Source organism: Sus scrofa, chromosome 13 (assembly GCF_054392235.1).
Source record: "Sus scrofa isolate SSC_HxYL_T2T_F1_AM1 chromosome 13, Sscrofa_HxYL_maternal_Yorkshire_Landrace_v2.0, whole genome shotgun sequence".
Taxonomy (NCBI): Eukaryota; Metazoa; Chordata; class Mammalia; order Artiodactyla; family Suidae; genus Sus; species Sus scrofa.
The window spans coordinates 57,703,293-57,723,396 of NC_139395.1; the positions used below are offsets into that span (position 1 = coordinate 57,703,293).

Genomic DNA, 20,104 nt, shown 5'->3' on the forward strand with positions numbered 1-20,104 from the left:
ATAAGATGACATAAACAGATGGAAAGATGTAACATGTTCTTGGATTGGAAGAAACATATTGTCAAAATGACTATGCTACCCAAGGCAATATACAGATCCAATGCCTTCCCTATTAAATTACCAAGGACATTTTTCACAGAACTAGAACAACAAAATTTTTAAATATGTATAGAAACACAAATGACCTTGAATAGCTAAAGCAATCCTGAGAAAGGAAAATGGAGCTGGAGAAATCAGGCTCCCAGATTTCAAGCTATATTGCAAGTCTACAATTATCAAAACACTATGGTACTGGCACAACAACAAACATATAGATCAATGGAACAGGATAGAAAGCTCAGAAATAAACCCTCTCACCTATGTCAACTAATCTATGACAAAGGAGGAAATACATACAATGGAGGAAAGACAGTCTCTTCAATAAGTGGTGCTGGGAAAACTGACAGCTACATGTATAAGAATAAAACTAGAACATTCTCTAACACTATATATAAAAATAGACTCAAAATGGATTAAAGACTTAAATGTTATCCCACATATTATAAAACTCCTAGAGGATGGGAGTTCCTGCTATGGTGCAGAGGGTTAATCATACAGCTTGTCTCTGTGGTGGCACCAGTTCAATCCCCAACCAGGGAACTTCCATATGCTGAGGATGTGGCCCAAAAAAGAAGAAAGAAAAAAAAAAAAAAAAAACTCCTAGAGAAAAATATAGGCAGAACACTCTTAGACATAAATTACAGCAATATTTTTTTGGAATCACCTCCTACAGTAACAAAAATAAAAACAAAAATAAACAAATGGAACCTAAATAAACTTAAAAGATTTGAATAGCAAAGGAAACCATAAACAGAACGAAAAGACAACCAACAGAAGGGAAGAAAATCATTGTAAATGAAATGACTGACAAGGGATTAATCTCCAAAATACACAAACACCACATGTAGCTCAATATGAGAAAAACAAACAACCCAATCAAAAAAAGGGGAGAAGACCTAAATAGACATTTCTCCAAAGAAACCAGACAGATGGCCAAAAGGCACATAAAAGATGTTCAATGTCGCTACAGTGAGATACTACTTCACACTGGTCAGAATGGTTATCATCAAAAAGTCTACAAATAATAAATGCTGGAGAGGCTGTGGAGAAAAGGGAACCCTCCGACACTATTGGTAGGAATGTAAATTGGTACACCAACTATGGAGAACATTATGAAGATTCCTTAAAAGACTGAAAATAGAACTACCATATGATCCAGCAATCACACCCATGGGCATATACCTAGAGAAAACTGTAATTCGAAAAGACATTCACCGCAATAACCACTGCAGCACTATGTACAATAGCCAAGACACAGAAGCAACCTAAATTTCTATCAACAGAGGAATGGATAAGGAAAATGTGGTATGTATATACAATGTATATACTCAGCCATAAAAAAGAATGAAATAATGCCATTTGCAGCAATATGGATGGACCTAGAGATTATCATACTAAGTGAAGTAAGTCAGACATGGAAAGACAAGTATCATATGATACCACTTACATGTGAAATCTAAAAAATGATAAAATGAATCTATTTACAAAACAGACCACAGCCTTAGAAAACAAACTTATGGTTACCACAGGGGGAAAGTGAGAGGCGGAATAAATAAGGAGTTTTGGATTAACATATACACACTACTATATATAAAATAAATAATCAACAAGGACCTACTTTTTAACACTAGAAACTCTACTCAGTATTCTATAATAACCTATATAGGAAAATAATCTGAAAAAGAATGAGTATACATATATGTATAAGTGAATCTGTTTGCTGTATGCAGAAACTAACACAACACTGTAAATCAACTATACTCCAATATAAATGAAAATTAAATTAAATTTTAGGGGTTCTTGTTATGGCTCAGCAGGTTAAAGACCCAGTGTTGTCTTTGTGAGGCTGTAGGTGTGATCCTTGGCCTTGCTCAGTGGGTTAAGGATCCAGCACTACCACAAGCTGTGGTGTAGGCTAAAGTTACAGCTCCAATTCGACCCCTGGCCTGGGAACTTCCATATGCCATGGGTGCAGCCATAAAAAGAAAAAAATTTAAATTTTAAAAATACATAAACATAATATATAATAATAATAATAAAATAATAACATAATAATAACAATGAAAAAGTACCATCATTAAATCCCTGTCATGTGTCAAACACAGCACTGGATGCTTTCCAAACATCATCTTTTGTGTTTACAACAAACTTGTACTATTCCCATTTAATGGATGAGAAAAATGAGAACTTAATTAGCTAAGACAAGATACTGGTCTCTCTGGCCCCAAAGTCTGCCTCGTCAGGCAAATGCCCCTTCTGCAGACAGTAAATGCCCTTCTGCAGACAGAAGAGGAAAGGCTTATCAGATTACTGAAGCTCTCTACTTGATCATAGGATGTTGGAGAGGCATGGGACTTCAGAATTATCAGATCCAAGTCCCTCACTTGAAGTTGTAGAAAAGGAGTCCCAGAGAGAAGACAGGACTTGCATAAGGCAGTGAGAGAGACAGAACTAAAACCCAGGTCTCCTGACTTCCAGGACTGTGTTCTTGTGGTGACACGGTGAAGCCCTGTCACATTGAATCAGCCATCTCAGACACTGAAAGCAGGAAAGGAGAGCCTGACAGCTGCAGGGTGATGTCACCAGCCTGTCATCTTTCTCTCTGCTCCCTACTGACCGTAGGAGGATGATGTACAAGATTCTTGGCACATTCAAAACTGGGAAGTGTAGAGAAGCTTGGTGAAAGAATCCACAGAAAAGCAGGAAGCATACAGTGCCCTTTCCTGATCTACTCAGAGCCAACTTCCAACATGATTCTCCTAAAATAGATGGAGATCAATGGACAAGGAAGCTGGCTCAGGCACACATGAGTCTCTTTTATAGACACACAACACAACACAGCTCAAGTCTTTGAGGATATGATCTGAACAGAAAACTTCCTGAATCTTTTCCAACTATATGTACTCATTTGTGCACTGGATAAAAATAATCAAACAGTCTCATAGAAAAGTTTTAAAAATAGAATTTTGGAGGTGTTGAATTAAAATTCATTCAGTATTATGTAATCCTTGAAATACAACAGTTGTTTACTCTGCTTTGATTTCTAAGCTTTCCTTTGATGACAAATATTAATATTTATCATTTTTCAGATGTTGGACTAATGAGAATCTTAAGTGTTTATGAGAAGGCATTTAAATATTACACATGGTAGATGTATTTTTTTCTGACTTACATTCCTTTGTATTTAACATCAACTAGCATTTATTTTTTGTGTTGCATCCTGGATTGCTGTTCATCAACATTTTCAGCAAGTTTTATATGGCCAGAACTGCTAGCCTCTACATTTATTTCATGGCCAAACTTGAGAGATCCCCAAACAACACAATTCTGTGAGGAAGATCTAGCTATGATCTTCCAAGTGAAAACTGGCACTCATGTATAGTAACTACTTGTGAGTATGTACACAGAAAAATAGTCCAGGTCTAATGACACTGATTACAGGTAATATTTATTGCAAGGCTGACCACACATCAGGCAGTCTTTACATCAACCGTCTTACTTAATCCTCAAAACTACTCTAAGAGCTAAGTAGTATTATCATCTTCATTTTATAGAAAACGCAGAGAAGTTGAGTAATTTGCTCATGATTACACAGCTAATGAGAAGCGAAGCCAGCAGTCAGTGCTCAGAACCAGACAGTAGGCTGCTCTCTATACTCCCTCCCTATAAGCCTCATCTTCACTTCCCAGCATTTGAAAATTCCTATTATCTACACAACATTAATGTATTGAGCAGCAGCCTCAGGATGACACAGACTTTCAGATCTGGATGGTAATGATGAGATATAACTCATTCTGTCTACCATAAGCCTGGGAATACAAGATCCCTGCCATCAGGGAACAAACTTTCTCAAAAAAGGGAAAATGGACGGTATTAATGCAATAAACAAGGTATTATTTCCAATAAGGAGAACGAATGGGTTGCTGGACATATTCAGAGAGATGGTAAGAGAGGCTGAGGGCTTCAGTAAATTTCACTGACTTATTCTCCCCCAGGCAACCAGGACACAGCTAACCAGAGAAGTGATAGAGGATGGTCCAGAAGTAGTGTGATGTAGTACAAAGTGCAACACTGAATTCTAACTTAGGAACCTAATATGGACTACTTACCCTACACAGAAACCACATGCTGAGGAGACAGCATCAGCAAAATAGCCACTACTCCTGCCTTCATAGAGCTTACAGTCCAGAGAGAAAAGACGCACTAATCAAAATCAGAGATGAAATAAAAGCTATAAAAATGTCTAAGAAGACACTTCTCCAAAGACACATACAGATGGCCAACAGGTATGTGAAAAAATGCTCAATATTACTAATTATTAGAGAAATGCAAATCAAAACTATAATGAGGCATCACTTCACACTGGTAAGAATGGCCATTATCAAAAAGTCTACAAATAATAAATGCTGAAGTGGGTGTGGAGAAAAAGAATCCTCCTATACCTCTAATGGGAACATAAATTGATGCAGCCACTATGGAGAACAGTATGGAGGTTTCTTAAACAACTAAAAATAGAATTGCCATATGATCCGTCAATCCCATTCCTAAGCATATATCTGAGGAGAAAACTCTAATTCATAAAGATACCTACACTCCAATGTTTATCGAAACACTATTTATAATAGCCAAGACATGGACATAGCCTAAGCATCCATCAACAGATGAGTGCATAAAGAAGATGTGAGGTATATTCATACATATAAACGTGTGTGTGTGTGTGTGTGTGTGTACACGCACGCATGCGCAATGGAATATTACTTAGCTATAAAAAAGATGAAATAATGTCATCTGCAGCAATATGGATAGAACTAGAGATTTTCATACTAAATGAAGTAACTCAGAAAGGGAAAGAAAAATACCATATGATATCACTTATATGTAGAATCTAAAATATGACACAAACGAACTTACCTATGAAACAAATATTCTCACAAACATAGAAAATAAACTTACGGTTACCAAAGGGGGAAGGTGGGAGGTAGGGATAAATTAATCTGGAATTAGCAAATACAAATTACTATATATAAAAGAGAGAAACAATAGGATTTAATGCATAGCACTGAGAACTATATTTATTATCTTGTAATAACCAGTAATGGAAAATAATCTGAAAAAGGATTATACGTAGTCTGAATCACTCTGCTGTATACCTGAAACTTTGCTGTATACCTGAAACCAACACAATATTGTAAATCAACTACACTTCAATTTAAAGCAAGTATTAGAAGTCAAGGAAGCAAAACACATAGAACCTAACCTACAGGGGGCAAAGAAAGAACTCATCATTCTGCCACTGCCTCTGTCTGCAACCCAGAGCAAGTCATTTCCCCTCCTCCCAAATTTGTAAATCAAGAGGACTAGGCTAGATGAATCTAACAAGTTTCCTTCAAGCTATTTTTAAAAATCTTTTGAATCCATGATTTCAACATATAAAAAGTACAATTTATCTCCCAATCAGTAGTTTCCCAATTGCTCCTTTTCCTTCCTCAGTCCCTTCCATTCTATTCCACGCAACCCTACAGCAAGGGCTTGGTTCCCAAATTCTACTGCATGTGCAGACAGGTCAGATCAGGAGGAATACAGGCTTGTTACCCACTGGGGGCAGAAATGGGTGGAGCTGGCACTCTGAGGAGAACCCAGGTGAAGGAAATGGGAAGGAACTGGGTTATACACATGGAACTCGGTGTTAACAGATATATCAGAGTAGCCAGTGGAGATGGCATGCATTAGGGAGGCATCTGCCAGGACTATAATTGATATTCTGGCAAGAGGGCAAGAAAAAGAAGTCTGGAAGGAATTACTCAGTGGAAGAGCAAGTCAGCGGAAGGAGGGAGGTCTGGATAGCAAAGAGCAAAGTTCCAACCATAGTTCTGAGATTAAGGGACAGAGCTATTACCCAAAGAATAAAATCCCAACTCCAAAATTTGACTGCCAGGCCCTGTATTGCCTGGCCCCCACCTATAGGGGCCAACCATATTTGGTGTCTAATCTCTATGGTCCGGTGTCAGAGGCCTTCTTTCATTCCTTTGAACAAGTGCAGCTCTTTCTCCCCTGAAGGCCACAGTATAGACTGGTCCTCTGCCTGGAATAATAGCTATTCTACCAGCTTTTCACAGGGCTGCCTCCCTCACATCTTCTACTTAAGCCTCAGCTCCTCCTTCTCTGGCTACCCTCTCTAAATAGGTTACCTCTTCCTTTCACAATTGTAGTACCTTATACTTTTCCTTCTAAATACTTGGCATTTTATAATTGCATTTGTTTGCCTGAGTATTATCCATCTCTCCATTAGACTCCATGAGGGTACAGACTGTCCTGCCTTGTTCACTAGTATATAACCACACCTAGCATAGTGTGGTTATATACCAGTGACATAACCACTGATAGAACTCAGTAAATGCTTCATGAGAAAATAAGCTAATGATAAACAAGAAAATGACTCATTCCCAAGAACTGGCAAGAACATAGCTGGGGCTCTGCAATGGGAAGAAGAGTACCAGGCAGGTCAGATGTTATCAAGGCAGGAGGCCAGTGGGGTCCAGGGGATACAGGGCCACAGCAAGCTTCACCATGGAGTCAAACTTGCTACAGTCATCCTACACTCTACCTGTCTGCTTGCTCTAACTGCGAGGTATCACCAGCTTCTAGACCCTGGACCCACTCTTTACTTATCTGCCACTGGACCCAGTAGACTTGAGGGCCACTCCTAAAACACCAACAGAAAACCTGTTCAAGCCAAGTAACAAATGCTGCTAATGCAAACCCTTAAATATCGCAATTAGTAGTCATAATCATGAGAGTAGCTAATACATGCCCAGAGCATACATACAACCTTATTCAACACTCACCATATCCATAGGGAGTTACCATTATAAGCTCCATTTCAAAGACTTAGCTAAGAAACTTGTCCATGCTCCCATATCTGAAAGTCGGTAAAGCCACATTCCTTTGGGTCTATAAGGTTGAGCTCAAAAATAATAAGAGTGGGAGTTTCCGTAGTGGCTCAGCCGTTAGCAAACCCAAGCAGTATCCATGAGGACACGAGTTTGATCCCTGGCCTCGCTCAGTGGGTTAAGGATCCAGCATTGCTGTGGCTCTGGTGTAGGCCAGCGGCTACAGCTCCTATTGGACCCCTAGCCTGGGAACCTCCAAATGCTGCTGGTGAGGCCCCAAAAAGACAGTAAAAATAAAAATGTAATAACAATAATAAAAATAGTAGCTAACCTAATTGAGAAATTACATATGAGAGTTGTGCTAATTACATTGTCCCACTTAGTTCATACCTACCTATACTGTAGATACTTATTATATCCATTTTATAGAGGAAAATAAAACTCTGCAAAGGAAAACAACTTGCCAAAGATCAACTCAGCCTGTAACAGAATTATATATGTATTTGTGGACTCTAAACAACACTACTCATCACATTAAAACAGAACAGCAACATAGTGGAAGCTATAAAGAACTAGAACCTTGCCATTCCTGGTCTGACCTATGGACCACATCTGCATCACCTGAGAACTAGAGAGAAATGCAGATGTTTCTGGTCAAACTACCCTTGCATATAATTCCAGCCAGGCCCTTACCCATACAAATTGGATGCAGCAGTTTCATCTGCACTATGAAGCTAAACACAGCTAATTCCTCTGGGCCAGGGAAACCTTGGTCTGTTGCCTGGTGGAAGCTTAACAGACAAGAGGAAGCGGTAGCTTAGAGGATGCTTTCTGCTCTGCACAGAGGGGCCAAGAAAGGGCCTCAGCTGCAGGTTTATCTGTTACTGGCTGCTGCAGCTTCCTGGCCCTGCCTTTACTTGGTCAGGGGGCAGAACCCAGCAATTTGGATTTCAAACTTCAGTGGCCACCTGTTGTTTTTTTATCTCTAGTATTGCCTCCCCTCTTCTAAAGGTATCAGCACCTCCTATTAATAAGGCCTCTCTGAGTGTAGAGCCATGAAAGCTGTGTCCAACACAACTCCAGCAGGCACCATTCACATATATATTTATGAAACAAAAACCAAAAAACCCTTCCCTCTGCCCCGCCCCCTCTGCACTCAACCTTCTTCTTGTTGTTATACTTTTCTAAACCCTCTGCATTTGTTTCTCCCTCCCTCCCTCTCCCCACCCCTCCTTGCTCACTCACTATTCCCTAGCCTCCTGCAGATCACCACCTCTTCCTCTACTGCACTCATTCCCAGGAGAGGCTGGATGAGACTGCCAGTGCTTCACAGTTGAAAGAAACAACCTTATTTCAGCAGGTCCCAGCCACTTCTTCTGCCTATCTCAGGGCTCCAAGCACATACATAAAGTCCAGCTTCTAGACATCACTCAACCATCTCCTGGAATGACCAAGCAGGTACTATATTGTAGTTAATGTGGAGACTTAAGACAGAAGTGTTTTGTTTTTTCTTTTTTTCAGAACTGAAGACATGTGAAGGAGACTTCAAGTCTTACAGAAAATAAAAACTTTGTTCTTATCCCATACTACAAATTTCAGTGATTAAATGACGACAGACCATATTCTCCTCCAGCTTGTGCCCAACTAAAATATGCAAGCATTAAATCTCATGAGGAAGCACTGATACTTCCACATTATCTCTAATGGGTTTTAGCTCCAATAGCTATGAGCCTGAGAAACTGCAAAATATACTTGAATTTTAATGGAAACCTGGTTGTTAATAAAAAGAGGTAAATTCATAATGAGGAACACTAATAAACACAGAAAAAGACTTGAAAAGAGTCTTAAGTTCCAGAATACTGTCAACAAGCACCTGTTCTGAACCTCTTAACCAGTTTATCAATTTTCTCTTTTATTCCTACTTATTTATCATTACAAGAAAACATTGGCATTCATGCAAATACCCCCAAACATGTAATTTTTAAACTGTATTAAACCCTCTAGCAAAAACACTTTTACTACTCTTTCTCTCTACTAAATCGACATGGTAGGAAAATAAAACCATCACATTGTGAAATGACCTCCTAATGAGCAGAGATGCTCAGGAAATACAAAGAAAAAAAAAAGGAAATTATGGTATAGGGTAATAGAAATTCAAGCCAAGAATTCTCCTGGAAACTATATATAAAGTTCTAAGTAAAAATATTCATGGATGTTGCCAGAGATGGCAGAGTAGGAAGACCCTGAGCTCACCTCCTCCTACAGGTACACCAAAATTACAACCACAATCTATAAGAATAACCTGAAGAGAACAGAAGAGATTTCCTACAACTAAAGATATAAAGAAGGAATGACAACAAGATGGGGAAGAGGGGTGGAGACGCAGTCTAGTTCAGACCCACACTCCCAGGTAGGAGACCCACAAATGGGAGGATAATCACAATGGTAGATGTTCTCCTCAAGGAGTGAGGGGTTCAAGGCCCACATGAGGGTCCCAAGACTGGGATGCTACACCAAGAAGACAAGCTCCCAGAATGCCCAGCTTTCACAGCCAGCAGGGCTTCCACATGGGAGAGATTGAGGGCTCTGGGAAATAAAGATTCTCCTCTTAAAGAGTGCATGCAAAATCTCTCACACTCTCCCAATGCAGAGGCAGTCATGTGAAAGAAGCCTGGATTAGAACCACTTCCTGATCTCAGAGAGCCTCCTGGAGAGACAGGAGCCAACTGGGATGCCCCATGGGGACATAGAAGCTGGTGGCAGCCATCTGGGAGGGCTCATTCTACCACAAGAAGCCAGTGCTAAGAAGCTCCGCTCCATTCTGGAGTCCTCCTAGCCTATTACCCAGGGTGTTGTCTACCCCCCAGTGGGCTAGCACTAGCTTCAAATACCTCCAGACCCCAAGGCAGCTGCTCAGGAAATTGGCCCTGACCATTACTGGGCCAACACTAGCCCTGAGATGTCCTGAGGCTATCCAGCTGGCTGCGACAAGACCCAGACCCACCCACCAGGACAGCAGCCACCTCACAAAACAGGTCCTGCCTCTTGACCAGATTGGCAGCTAGTCCTACCCACCAAGTATGTCCACAATAGCTAGTCCCATCACAACATAAGGGACACACAGCCCATATTGGAGACACTCCTAGAACACACAGCTCTCCAAGAGAAGTGTGCTGCTAGGCACAATAGGACATCTATAAGGCCATTTCTCCAAAACGAGGAAATGCAACTGTCCTATTTAATACATAAAATAAACACAGAAGCAAAATGAGGAGAAAGAGGAATATGCTCTAAACAAAGGAACAAGACAAAACACCAGAAAAATAAATAAATGAAGAAGAGATAATCAGTCTAACCAGTGAAAAGTTTAAGATAATCATCATGAAGATGCTCACTGAAATCACGAGAAGAATGGATGAACAGAGTGAGAAGTTTAACAAAGAGCTAGAAAACACAAAGAAGAATACAGTAACAAATTAAAAATACACTGGAAAGAATGTACTGTAAGTTAGATAATACAAAGAAACAGATCAGTGAGCTGGAAGATCATCCAACCTGAACAGATAAAGAGAAAAAATAAGTTAAAAGACTTCTGAGACAACATCAACATTCACATTATAGGGATCCCAAATAGACATCCAGGTCCAGGAGACACAGAGATTTCCAAACAAGATAAACCTACAAAGGTCCACACCAAGATACATTATAATAGAACTGGCAAATATTAAAGATAAGGAGAGAATCTTAAAAGCAAAAAGAGAGAAAAGTAACTGGTTACAAACAAAGGAATGCCCATAAGACTATAAGCTAACTTTTTGCAAAAATTTGGCAGGCCATAAGGGAGTGACACTATATATAAAAAGTAATGAAAGGAATAAACCTATGACCAAGAATAGTCTACCCAGCAAGGCTACCATTCAGATTTGAAATAAATATAAAGAGTTTTACAGTCAAACAAACAACTCAATCAAAAAATGTCTTAAATAGGCATTTCTCCAAAGAAGGCAGAGAGATGGCCAAAAAGCATATGAAAAGATGTTTAACATTGCTAATTATCAGAGAAATTCAAATCAAAACTAAAATGAAATATCACCTCACACTAGTCAGAATAGCCATCATCAAAAAGTCTACAAGTGGAGTTCCCACTATGACACAGTGGGTTAAGAATCTGAATGCAGCTCAGACTGCTGCAGAGGCACGGGTTCAATCTCTGGCCTGGTGAAGTGGGTTAAAGGGATACAGCATTGCTATAGCTGCAGCACAGGTCACAGCTGCAGCTCAGATTCAGTCCCTGGCCAGGGAATTCCCATATGCTGTGGGTGCGGCCATATATAAAAAAAAAAGTAAAAAATTCCAGAGAAGGTTGTGGAGAAAAGGAACCCTCCTATACTGTTGGTAGGAATGTAAACAGGTGCAGCCACTACAGAGACTTAAAAAATTAAAAACATAGATACCACAGGAATGCATATATATGCATGACTGGGTCAATTTGCTGTACAGCAGAAATTGGCACAACATTGTAAATCAACTACACTTTTTTTAAAAAAAAGCAAATATAAAAATAGAGTTACCATATTATCCAGAAATCCCACTCCTAGGCAGATAACAGGAAAAGACCAAAACTCTAATTTTAAAAGATACGTGCACCCCTATATTCACAGCAGTACTATTCACAATAGCTAAGACACAGATGCAGCCTAAGTGTCTGTCGAGAAATGACTGGATAAAGAAGATGTGGTACACACACACACACACACACACACACACACACACACACAGGAATATTACCCAGCCATAAAAAAGAATGAAATATTACCATTTGCAGCAACATGGGTATATGTAAGATTACCATACTAAGGCAAGTAAGTCAGATAGAGAAAGACAAATATCTTATGATATCACTTACATGTGGAATCTTAAAATAATGATACAAATGAACTTATTTACAGAACAGAAACAGACTCACAGACATAGAAAATAAATTTATGATTACCAAAGGGAAAGGGGGAGGGGAAGGGATAAATTAAAAGTTTGGGATTCACAGATGCACACCGCTATATATAAGATAGATCAACAAGGACCTACTATACGCACATGGAACTATATTCAGTATCTTATAATAACCTACAATGGAAAAGAATCTGAAAAAAAATATCGATATCTACAGCTGAATCACTTTGCTATACACCTTAAACTAACAAAACATTGTAAATCAACTACACTTTAATATAAAGAAAGATACTAGGAGTTCCCACTGTGCCACAGTGGGTTGTCTCTGAGGTGTTCAGTGTAGGATCAATCCCAGGCCCAGCTCTGTGCATGAAGGATCTGGCATTGCCACAGCTATGTCATAGACAGCAACTGCAGCTTGGATTTGATCCCTGGCCCAGGAACTTCCATATGCCTCAAGTGCAGGCAAAAAATTAAAAATTTTTAAAAAAAGATACTAGTGAGCTAATTTCCCTGCTATAGCAATAATTACCCAACATTAGCACCTCTATTTTAAGCACCTAACACAAGGTGTTACAAATAATAGGTACTCAAAAAACAGTTACGATTGAATCATTTTTAAAAGAGTTTTATGGACAGCAAAAACTAAAAAAGAAAACCACCCCTAAACCAGCTTTATAAGAAATGTTAAAAGAATTTCTCTAAGTGGAAAAGAAAAGACTACAACTAGAAATTTGAAAATTATGAAAGGTAAAATACTATTGATTAAGTTACACATACAGTAAAGGTAGCAGATTAACCACTTAGAAAGCTAGTATGAAGGTTAAAAGACAAATTAGTTAAATCATCTTTTTCTGCAATTAAAGGATACACCAAAAAAAATATGATGTCAAAACATTAAATGTGAGGGGAAGGGAATAAAAATGCAAGATTTTTAGAATGCATATGAACTTAAGAGGTCATAAACTTTTAAAATTTCATATTTATGTTGTTGTATATGAACTTCATGGTAACCACAAACCAAAGCCAAAAAAAGAGAAAAGAATCCAAACAAAACACTGAAGATAGTAATCAAATAACAAAAGAAAAGAGCAAAAGAAGAAAGAAGCAACAAAAAAATTACAAAAACAACCAGAAAATAATTAACAACATGGCAATAAGCACATATTTATCAATAATTAAATGTAAATGGACTAAATGCTTCAATCAAAAGATAGAGTGGCTGAAGGGTTTTTAAAAGAAGAGTCCTATATAAGCTGCCTACAAGAGACTCTCTCCAGATCTAAAGACACACACAGAAAGCTCAGGGATTAAAGAAACATAGGCCTATCTGGTTTTCCCACATCAAATATTATCTCTCACAAATTCATCCTCCATACTGCAACCAAACTCTTTAAAAACAAATCCAGGAGTTCCCGTCGTGGCTCAGAGGTTAACAAACCTGATTAGCATCCATGAGGATGCAGATTCTATCCCTGACCTTGATCAGTGGGTCAAGGATCTGGTGTTGCCCTGAGCTCTGGTGTAGGTTGCAGATGCGGCTCCGACCTAGCGTTGCTGTGGCTGTGGCAGAGGCTGGCAGCTACAGCTCCGATTCAACTCCTAGCCTGGGAAACACAATGTGCCGTGGGTGTGGTCGTAAAAAGACAAAAGACAAAAATAAATAAATAAATAAATAAATAATCCAATATTTTTATTTCCTTACTTAAGACTTTGAAATGGTTTCCCAAATACCCTTGGAATAAAGTCCAAAATTATTTTACAATACAGGTAACTAGACTCTGCCTAATATCACTCATGCCTGCCTCTGCAGCCTAATCTCTCCTCCTTCCCCATTCAGTGATCTGTGTACTCTCAAGCACAAAGAACTTCTTTCTACTCATCAAATCTCAATCACACTCTACTTTCCTACTTTCTTTCAAGTTCTTCCCTGCTTAGAATATTCCCTCCCCACCCCCACCCCACCATGACCACCTCCAGGTCAGCAAAATTCACAGCTGTGTCTCCAGTGTGTAATAGTGCAGTGCACCTGGCACAGAGCTAGGAGCAGAATAAATGTGTTCAATAAATACACGTTTACAATAACTCGATTGAGGGACTCAACTGTTTCCTTCATTCAGCTGTTCTTTGCTCTTACTAAGATCCTAATTTTGTTTCTCCTTCCCCATCCCCTGTGTCATCGCTTTTCTGTAACTCATCTATCAGTAACCTTATGGCTATTGAAGTTGTCAGCTTTAGAAAGAAGCACTGCCATGTCCACATGGCCACTGCCCTGGGATTCCTCACCAGCTGGATGACAACTGTTTATCTTCAACCCTGAGGCTCCTGGGATAGGCCCAGTCCTTTCTAGAAGTGGACAGAAGGCCCCACTGACAGAAGTCAGCCGCTTTTCAACCCAAGATTTAATATATAGATGAAACCATAGATCAGGGACCTCTCAGCAGGCAATGCAGAGCCAAAAGCTTCACTATCACTCTGCCAACACAAGAGAGTTTCACTAGGCTGACAAGATGGATTTTTCAAGAGTGGCAGTTAACTTCAGATTTTATAGGTGATTGCCTCTAACAAAACAAATGATAACATTTTATAAAATAGATATCTGCCTCAAGCTTAAATCTTGAATAAATATATTTTCATATATAAATTTACATTAATAATGACCAAAAAAAAGAGCTACTATTCATCTATTGAATGCAAGCTATTGAGTGAAGCTTTATGCTCAAAGCTTTAAACACATTATCTTATTTAATCTTTACCACCACTTTATGAGGTAGAAATGCTTATTATTTCTGTTTTAGAGAAGAGGAAACCAAGGGCTTCATAATCTGCCTAAGAGGCAGGGCTGGTATTTGATTCATAGGCATCCAGACTACCACTCTTATCTTTTGCTATTTGGATCACTTTTTTATCTTAGAAGTCACAGATCTGGACATTCCCAAAGAAACAGCCCTACAGAGGATGACCTCAAAGGCTAAGATTATTCTCTGCAATGTACACATTGAAAGCAGCCTGCTACAACTTGTATTTCAAAGCCACATTCCTACATTAAAAGAGAAAACTGAAATTCAGGGCATGAAATGGCACAGAGCTCAAAGGTGCTTGTAATTGCAATTCCACAAAAAATTTTTCATTGTCTACTAGTGGTTGGGCACTCTGCCGGAAGCTGTCTGATCAGACTGTCATTTGTGAGAGCGCTAGGGGCATAGGGAGTGACAGGGAGAACTTCTCCCATAGTGACTGTCTCAGGAACGTTTATCTAGTAATTTGCAAAACTGTTACCTTATTATCTAATTATGGAGAAATTGTCTTTCACACACAAGAGGTGAGAGTTCTCTGTTTCATTAGCTGTGAATACATAATTGAAAGGGCCAATATATCTTCTAAAATAAAAGTTGTATATAATTCAAAAAACTCATGTGTTCATTTATTATACCCTATTTTAGGTTATATTTCAATGTATGTGAATGCAAACACAGTATTAGATTTTGTTTCCAAGTGTTTGAAAGGACAGAAGAGAAAAGGGTACTGGTAGTCAAACAAGACTAATTCCCAAAATACAAAAGGAGCATAGTGAAGCTGCATGTACATAAAAGAAAAGATAAGGACACAGAAACATATCCTAACACATTACACCAAACATTTAGAGGAATAAGGTGAAGACAAGGATACTAAATAAAGGAAAGCATGAGCCTAAAAGGTCATATATAGGAATGAGGCCTTGGGAAACCTGTCTCCTTGCTGAAACATAATGCTTCTGACCCAAGAGCATGAGATGAAGACTGTAGAACATGTTGTACCTCACTTCTCTCCTTTTTAAAATGAAAAAGTTAGATTAGATAATTTACAAGATCCTTCTAGCCCTAAACCCTTAGCTATTTTTCATTCATGAAGCCCTGTACCTAAAGAAAAATGAGCATACAAAGATGCTTAAAAAAAAACCTGTTGAATAAATGAAACATTACAACCTTACCAAAAATAAGAAGAAACTTTATAACAATTGGTCCTGGTCTGTGGCCTAGAAAGAATAAATTAGGAGAGAAAGCATTGTATAAACCACGTCACATCTGGCATTTCTGCTGGCAGACTACTGGTAGAATGAAAATAACCCTGAACTTGGAAACAAGACGTTTGGGTCTAGTCTCACCTCTGACACAAACCAACTGTGTGACTTTGGGCAAACTGCTTTACCACCTGGGCCAGTTTCCTCATCTCTAAAATAAAGTATTATAAAGCTATATATAGCTAACATTTGTGGAACCTTTACTATATGCCAGGAACTGTTCCAAGATCTTTGCCTTAGATTTAAATGATCTCAAAGGTTTTTGCAGCGCTAACATTTAGTGTCTAACTACAGAGGCAACATGGTATAATGGAAAAATTCCAAATTCCGCATTCAGAAAGGGTGGGCTCCCTCTCACTCTGTAAGGTAGTCTTTTTCTAAAGAATGACTGTCAAGCAGACTGGGTTACAATCTCTCTCTAGCTAAGTTAATTTGGACAAGCTGCTTACTTTTTTTGGCCAGGCCCACATCATGGGGAAGTTTCAGGGGCAGGGATGGAACCTGTGCCAGAGCCACAGCAGTGACAAGGGGTTATTCTTAATCCCTGCACCACAAACACATTGCTTAACTTTCCTAGCTTTCTATTATGGAAAATGCATATGAAAATGGCTATTTCCCTCATATAGCTCTTTAAAGGATTAAACTATAATAATTAAATATAACACCTATTTATTTATAAAGTATAGATTACAGTTTATTACTATGTGTATGACCATATGTTGTCTTCTCAAGTTTTTTCCCCTACAAATGGGAGATGCAGTATTTTATTAAAAGAGATAGTGTAAGCAGGATCTGTCAACTGTCCAGTGGCAGCAGTGTTGAACACATGCATAATCCCTAACATACTTAAAAACATATGCAATAATCCTCTACATAGTACTTGGAAGAGAGTATACAATAAACGACAACAATAACCAAAATATACTTTTACTAAACACCTCTCTTTAGGTGGACGCAGGCAGCCAAGAACGCAGGGCCACATGGAAGTTGTAGTTCCAAGCCTAGGGTGTGCTCCACAGAACGACTGGAAGTGAGACTTCACCTCCCAGGAGACACCTCGCCAAGCAAAGTGGCACGCTGGGAGATGGAGTTCTACCCTCCGGAAACAAGAGGCCTGGACTCCAAGACCCAGCAGCCTCCACTGCCCCCGCCGCCGGTGGTAAAATGGAGCCAGGAAGTGGCCAGTTCAGGTAGACCAGTTCACAGGTACGAGTCCAGGCCATTCTCGGTAGTCCCGGTCCCAGCACAGGTCACAGCCTTTCTGAAACGACTACTGGCCGTATTTAGTGCTGAAGCCCAACGCATTTCTGAGAGACTCATAATAATAAAGCAGTAAATTTGCAAGTGACAAACTTTCACAAGCAAGATTGCATTTAGATTTCAGCTCCTGGCGGCATCCTTGTGCACTCGGGCAGGGAGCGTTAACCATTTTTTTTTTTTTTTTTCCTAGATAAGCACTGTGAGTGTCTGGTCATACAGCAGAGGCAGAATTTTATCCTAGAGAGAAAGCCGCAGATAAGCTCCAGTTCCACTAACTGGCCTTTTTGCCCCCACATGAACATACCTTAAAAAAAATTAAAAAAAAAAAAAAAAAAACACGTTTTCATAAAAACATCAGTAAGCCATAAAATAGACGTAAGAAAGTCCAAAAGAATGCTTATTTCTCTTACCATAATTTGTGTCTTTTTAAATAACAAATTAAAATTCTCTTCCAAAATACTGCCTTCTCTGTGCTCAGCTTGAGTCCTCTCCTGGACACGTGTTCAAACCCTCCCCATTTCCCATGGGGACCCAGAGCTGCGTGTTTAACGCATATCTCTATCTGTTGGGGCAGAGTTCTGGTACTTGACAATGAAAGTGAAAACCATTTAAAATGGTCAGTGCCAACTACACCATCAGCTGGGAGCCGGGACGTCCCAAGAACCAATGGTGTGGCCCCATGCCTCAGTTTACCTACTTATAACATGCAGCGGAGGAGGGGCGATTAGGGTTAGGGCCAGTGCTCAGGAACAGGCGGTGAAAAGGTTTGGCTGAGGTGGGCGGGTCCTCGAGACAGAACCCCACCACTTCCCAACAAGCTGCGTGTACCCAGTCAGTTCCCGCCCCAGTGGGCCGCGGGAGTAATGACCCGTCGCGCTTGGAAACACAAACCCACGCCACAGAAACGTTGTTCGACTTCGGCTTGCCCCCCGCCCCTACCTTCCGAGATGTTTGCGGCTGGGAAGTGAAAGGTGGAGGGAGGGAGCGCGGGGCAGGAACAGCTCCTGGGCGTGTGCCCACGGGGGTGGCTGCCTGAGGGGCTCGGGAGCAGAGGGCAAAAAGTCCTGACGCGGGACAGAGCGCAACAAGGACTACAATTCCCAGGCAGCCCCGCGGCAGGGACGGGATTCAAGATGGCCACTCCTAGCGAGACAGGTAGGAGGGCCAATGGCGCAGAGCGCGCGCCTACACCGGGCCAATCAGAAGCCAGAGTGGCAAAATCTCTGTTTAGGGATGGAAAACACTGACTCAGGAGAGAGGCTGAGGAGAGAATTCCTTCGGAAAGGGATTTCGTCATAATTCACACAATCTGTTTTTTATCACATGTAAAAAGTAACATGATTGCTGCATTTTTGCTTCCTTCTTTCCTCCCAGCTTACTCCTCCTCACTATTCCTGTCTGGGTTTCCTTTGACTACCTCTCCTCACTCTGGATGGTTCTTGATTCCTAAAGCCTTTCATATGTTTCTCTCTGAAAGCTCATCCAGCTCATGACTACATTGGGCCTTCCCTGGCATCCTACCTAAAATGGTACCACAAGCTCCCCCGTCCCTTCCCTTCTCCCTTTTTTTGTGCTATTTTTCTCTTTCACACCTGTGCCCTAGAATAAAAGATCTATGGCAGATATGGGGATTTTTTTCTGGTCACTGCAATATTTCTAGCGCCTGGAAGTATAAATAATATATATAATATGTATAATATACATTTATATATGTATATATTACTCTATGTGTGTATATATAGATATATTGATATATATATATAGATATATAGAGATATATATTTTTTTAAAGGCCACACCGGCAGCATATGCAAGTTCTCCCGCCAAGGATGGAATCCAAGCAAAGCAGGATACTTTAACCCACACTGCTGGGTGGGAATCCAACCCGCACCTCCACAGAGATCTGAGCCACTGCAGTTGGACTCTTAACCCACTGTGCCAGTGGCAGGAACTCCAAAAACTTATATTATATATAAGTTTTATATATAATATATATAATATATACACACACACACACACCCATACCATATATTTTTATATATACTGTATGTATATGTGTGTGTGTGTGTGTATTGGGCACTCCATAAGTATATTTTGAGTAATCGAATCAATTATTCTGTTTTCCCCCTTTCTTTGATGCAAATCAATTAAACCCATCTCTGGCCCTTGCACCTGCTCCCTTTTTAAATTCAAAATTATTCTCTCAATATATTCTGTGCCCAGTGCCATGTAGGTGCTAGATAAATCATTGAATCATTCTCAGTTTCCAATTTTAAGATGCTCCTGATCTAGCGGAGGATGAGAAGCAAACTTAATTTTGCAATAAATGCAACTGAATATTGCATAACAACCAAGTACCAGGACAATCAGTGGGGAGATGACTATCTTATTTTTTGAAAGACATACAACTCATAAATAGCTTCAGACTCTTGTTACTGCACAGTGCTGCTTCTCTCCACCACCCCAGCCTTTTCTTTTTGCCACACCCACCACATGTGGAAGTTCTTAGGCCAAGGATTGAATCCCAGGTGGAGCTGTGACCCAAGCCGCTGTGCTGACAACACCAGGTCCTTAACCCACTGTGCCACAAGAGAACTCCACAATGCTGCTTCTTATAGCAACCTCCCTTCTTCAAGATTACCTCTTTCTCTTTTATTTCCTTTCCTCCCAATCCCAGTGCCAAGAAAAAAGATTTATTTATTTACTTGTCTTTTACATTTAAAAGGGAGAAACAAAAAGTGATTTCACTTGGACTAACACTTACCTATGTCCCTCCTTTCCCTGATACCATTTCCTTTTCTTTTTTTCCTTCTCTTTTATCTTTGGCCTGCTTCATTACATGCAG

General features: G+C 39.8%; 1 protein-coding gene across 24 annotated transcripts in view; it reads right to left on the reverse strand.

Moving 5' to 3' along the window:
* The window catches only part of FHIT (fragile histidine triad diadenosine triphosphatase), a 1,441,601-nt gene extending 1,423,249 nt beyond the window's left edge, over positions 1–18,352 (reverse strand). For 15 of the 24 annotated variants that reach the window (XR_014823438.1, XM_021070759.2, XM_084988813.1 and 12 more), the window contains exon 1: positions 18,199–18,352. The gene's annotated coding sequence lies outside the window, so the exon portion shown is untranslated. Of the gene's footprint in view, positions 1–17,669 lie in introns of all 24 variants that reach the window. The other 9 variants (XM_084988801.1, XM_084988802.1, XM_084988821.1 and 6 more) reach the window with 2 other exon arrangements.
* Positions 18,353–20,104: the final 1,752 nt, after the last annotated feature.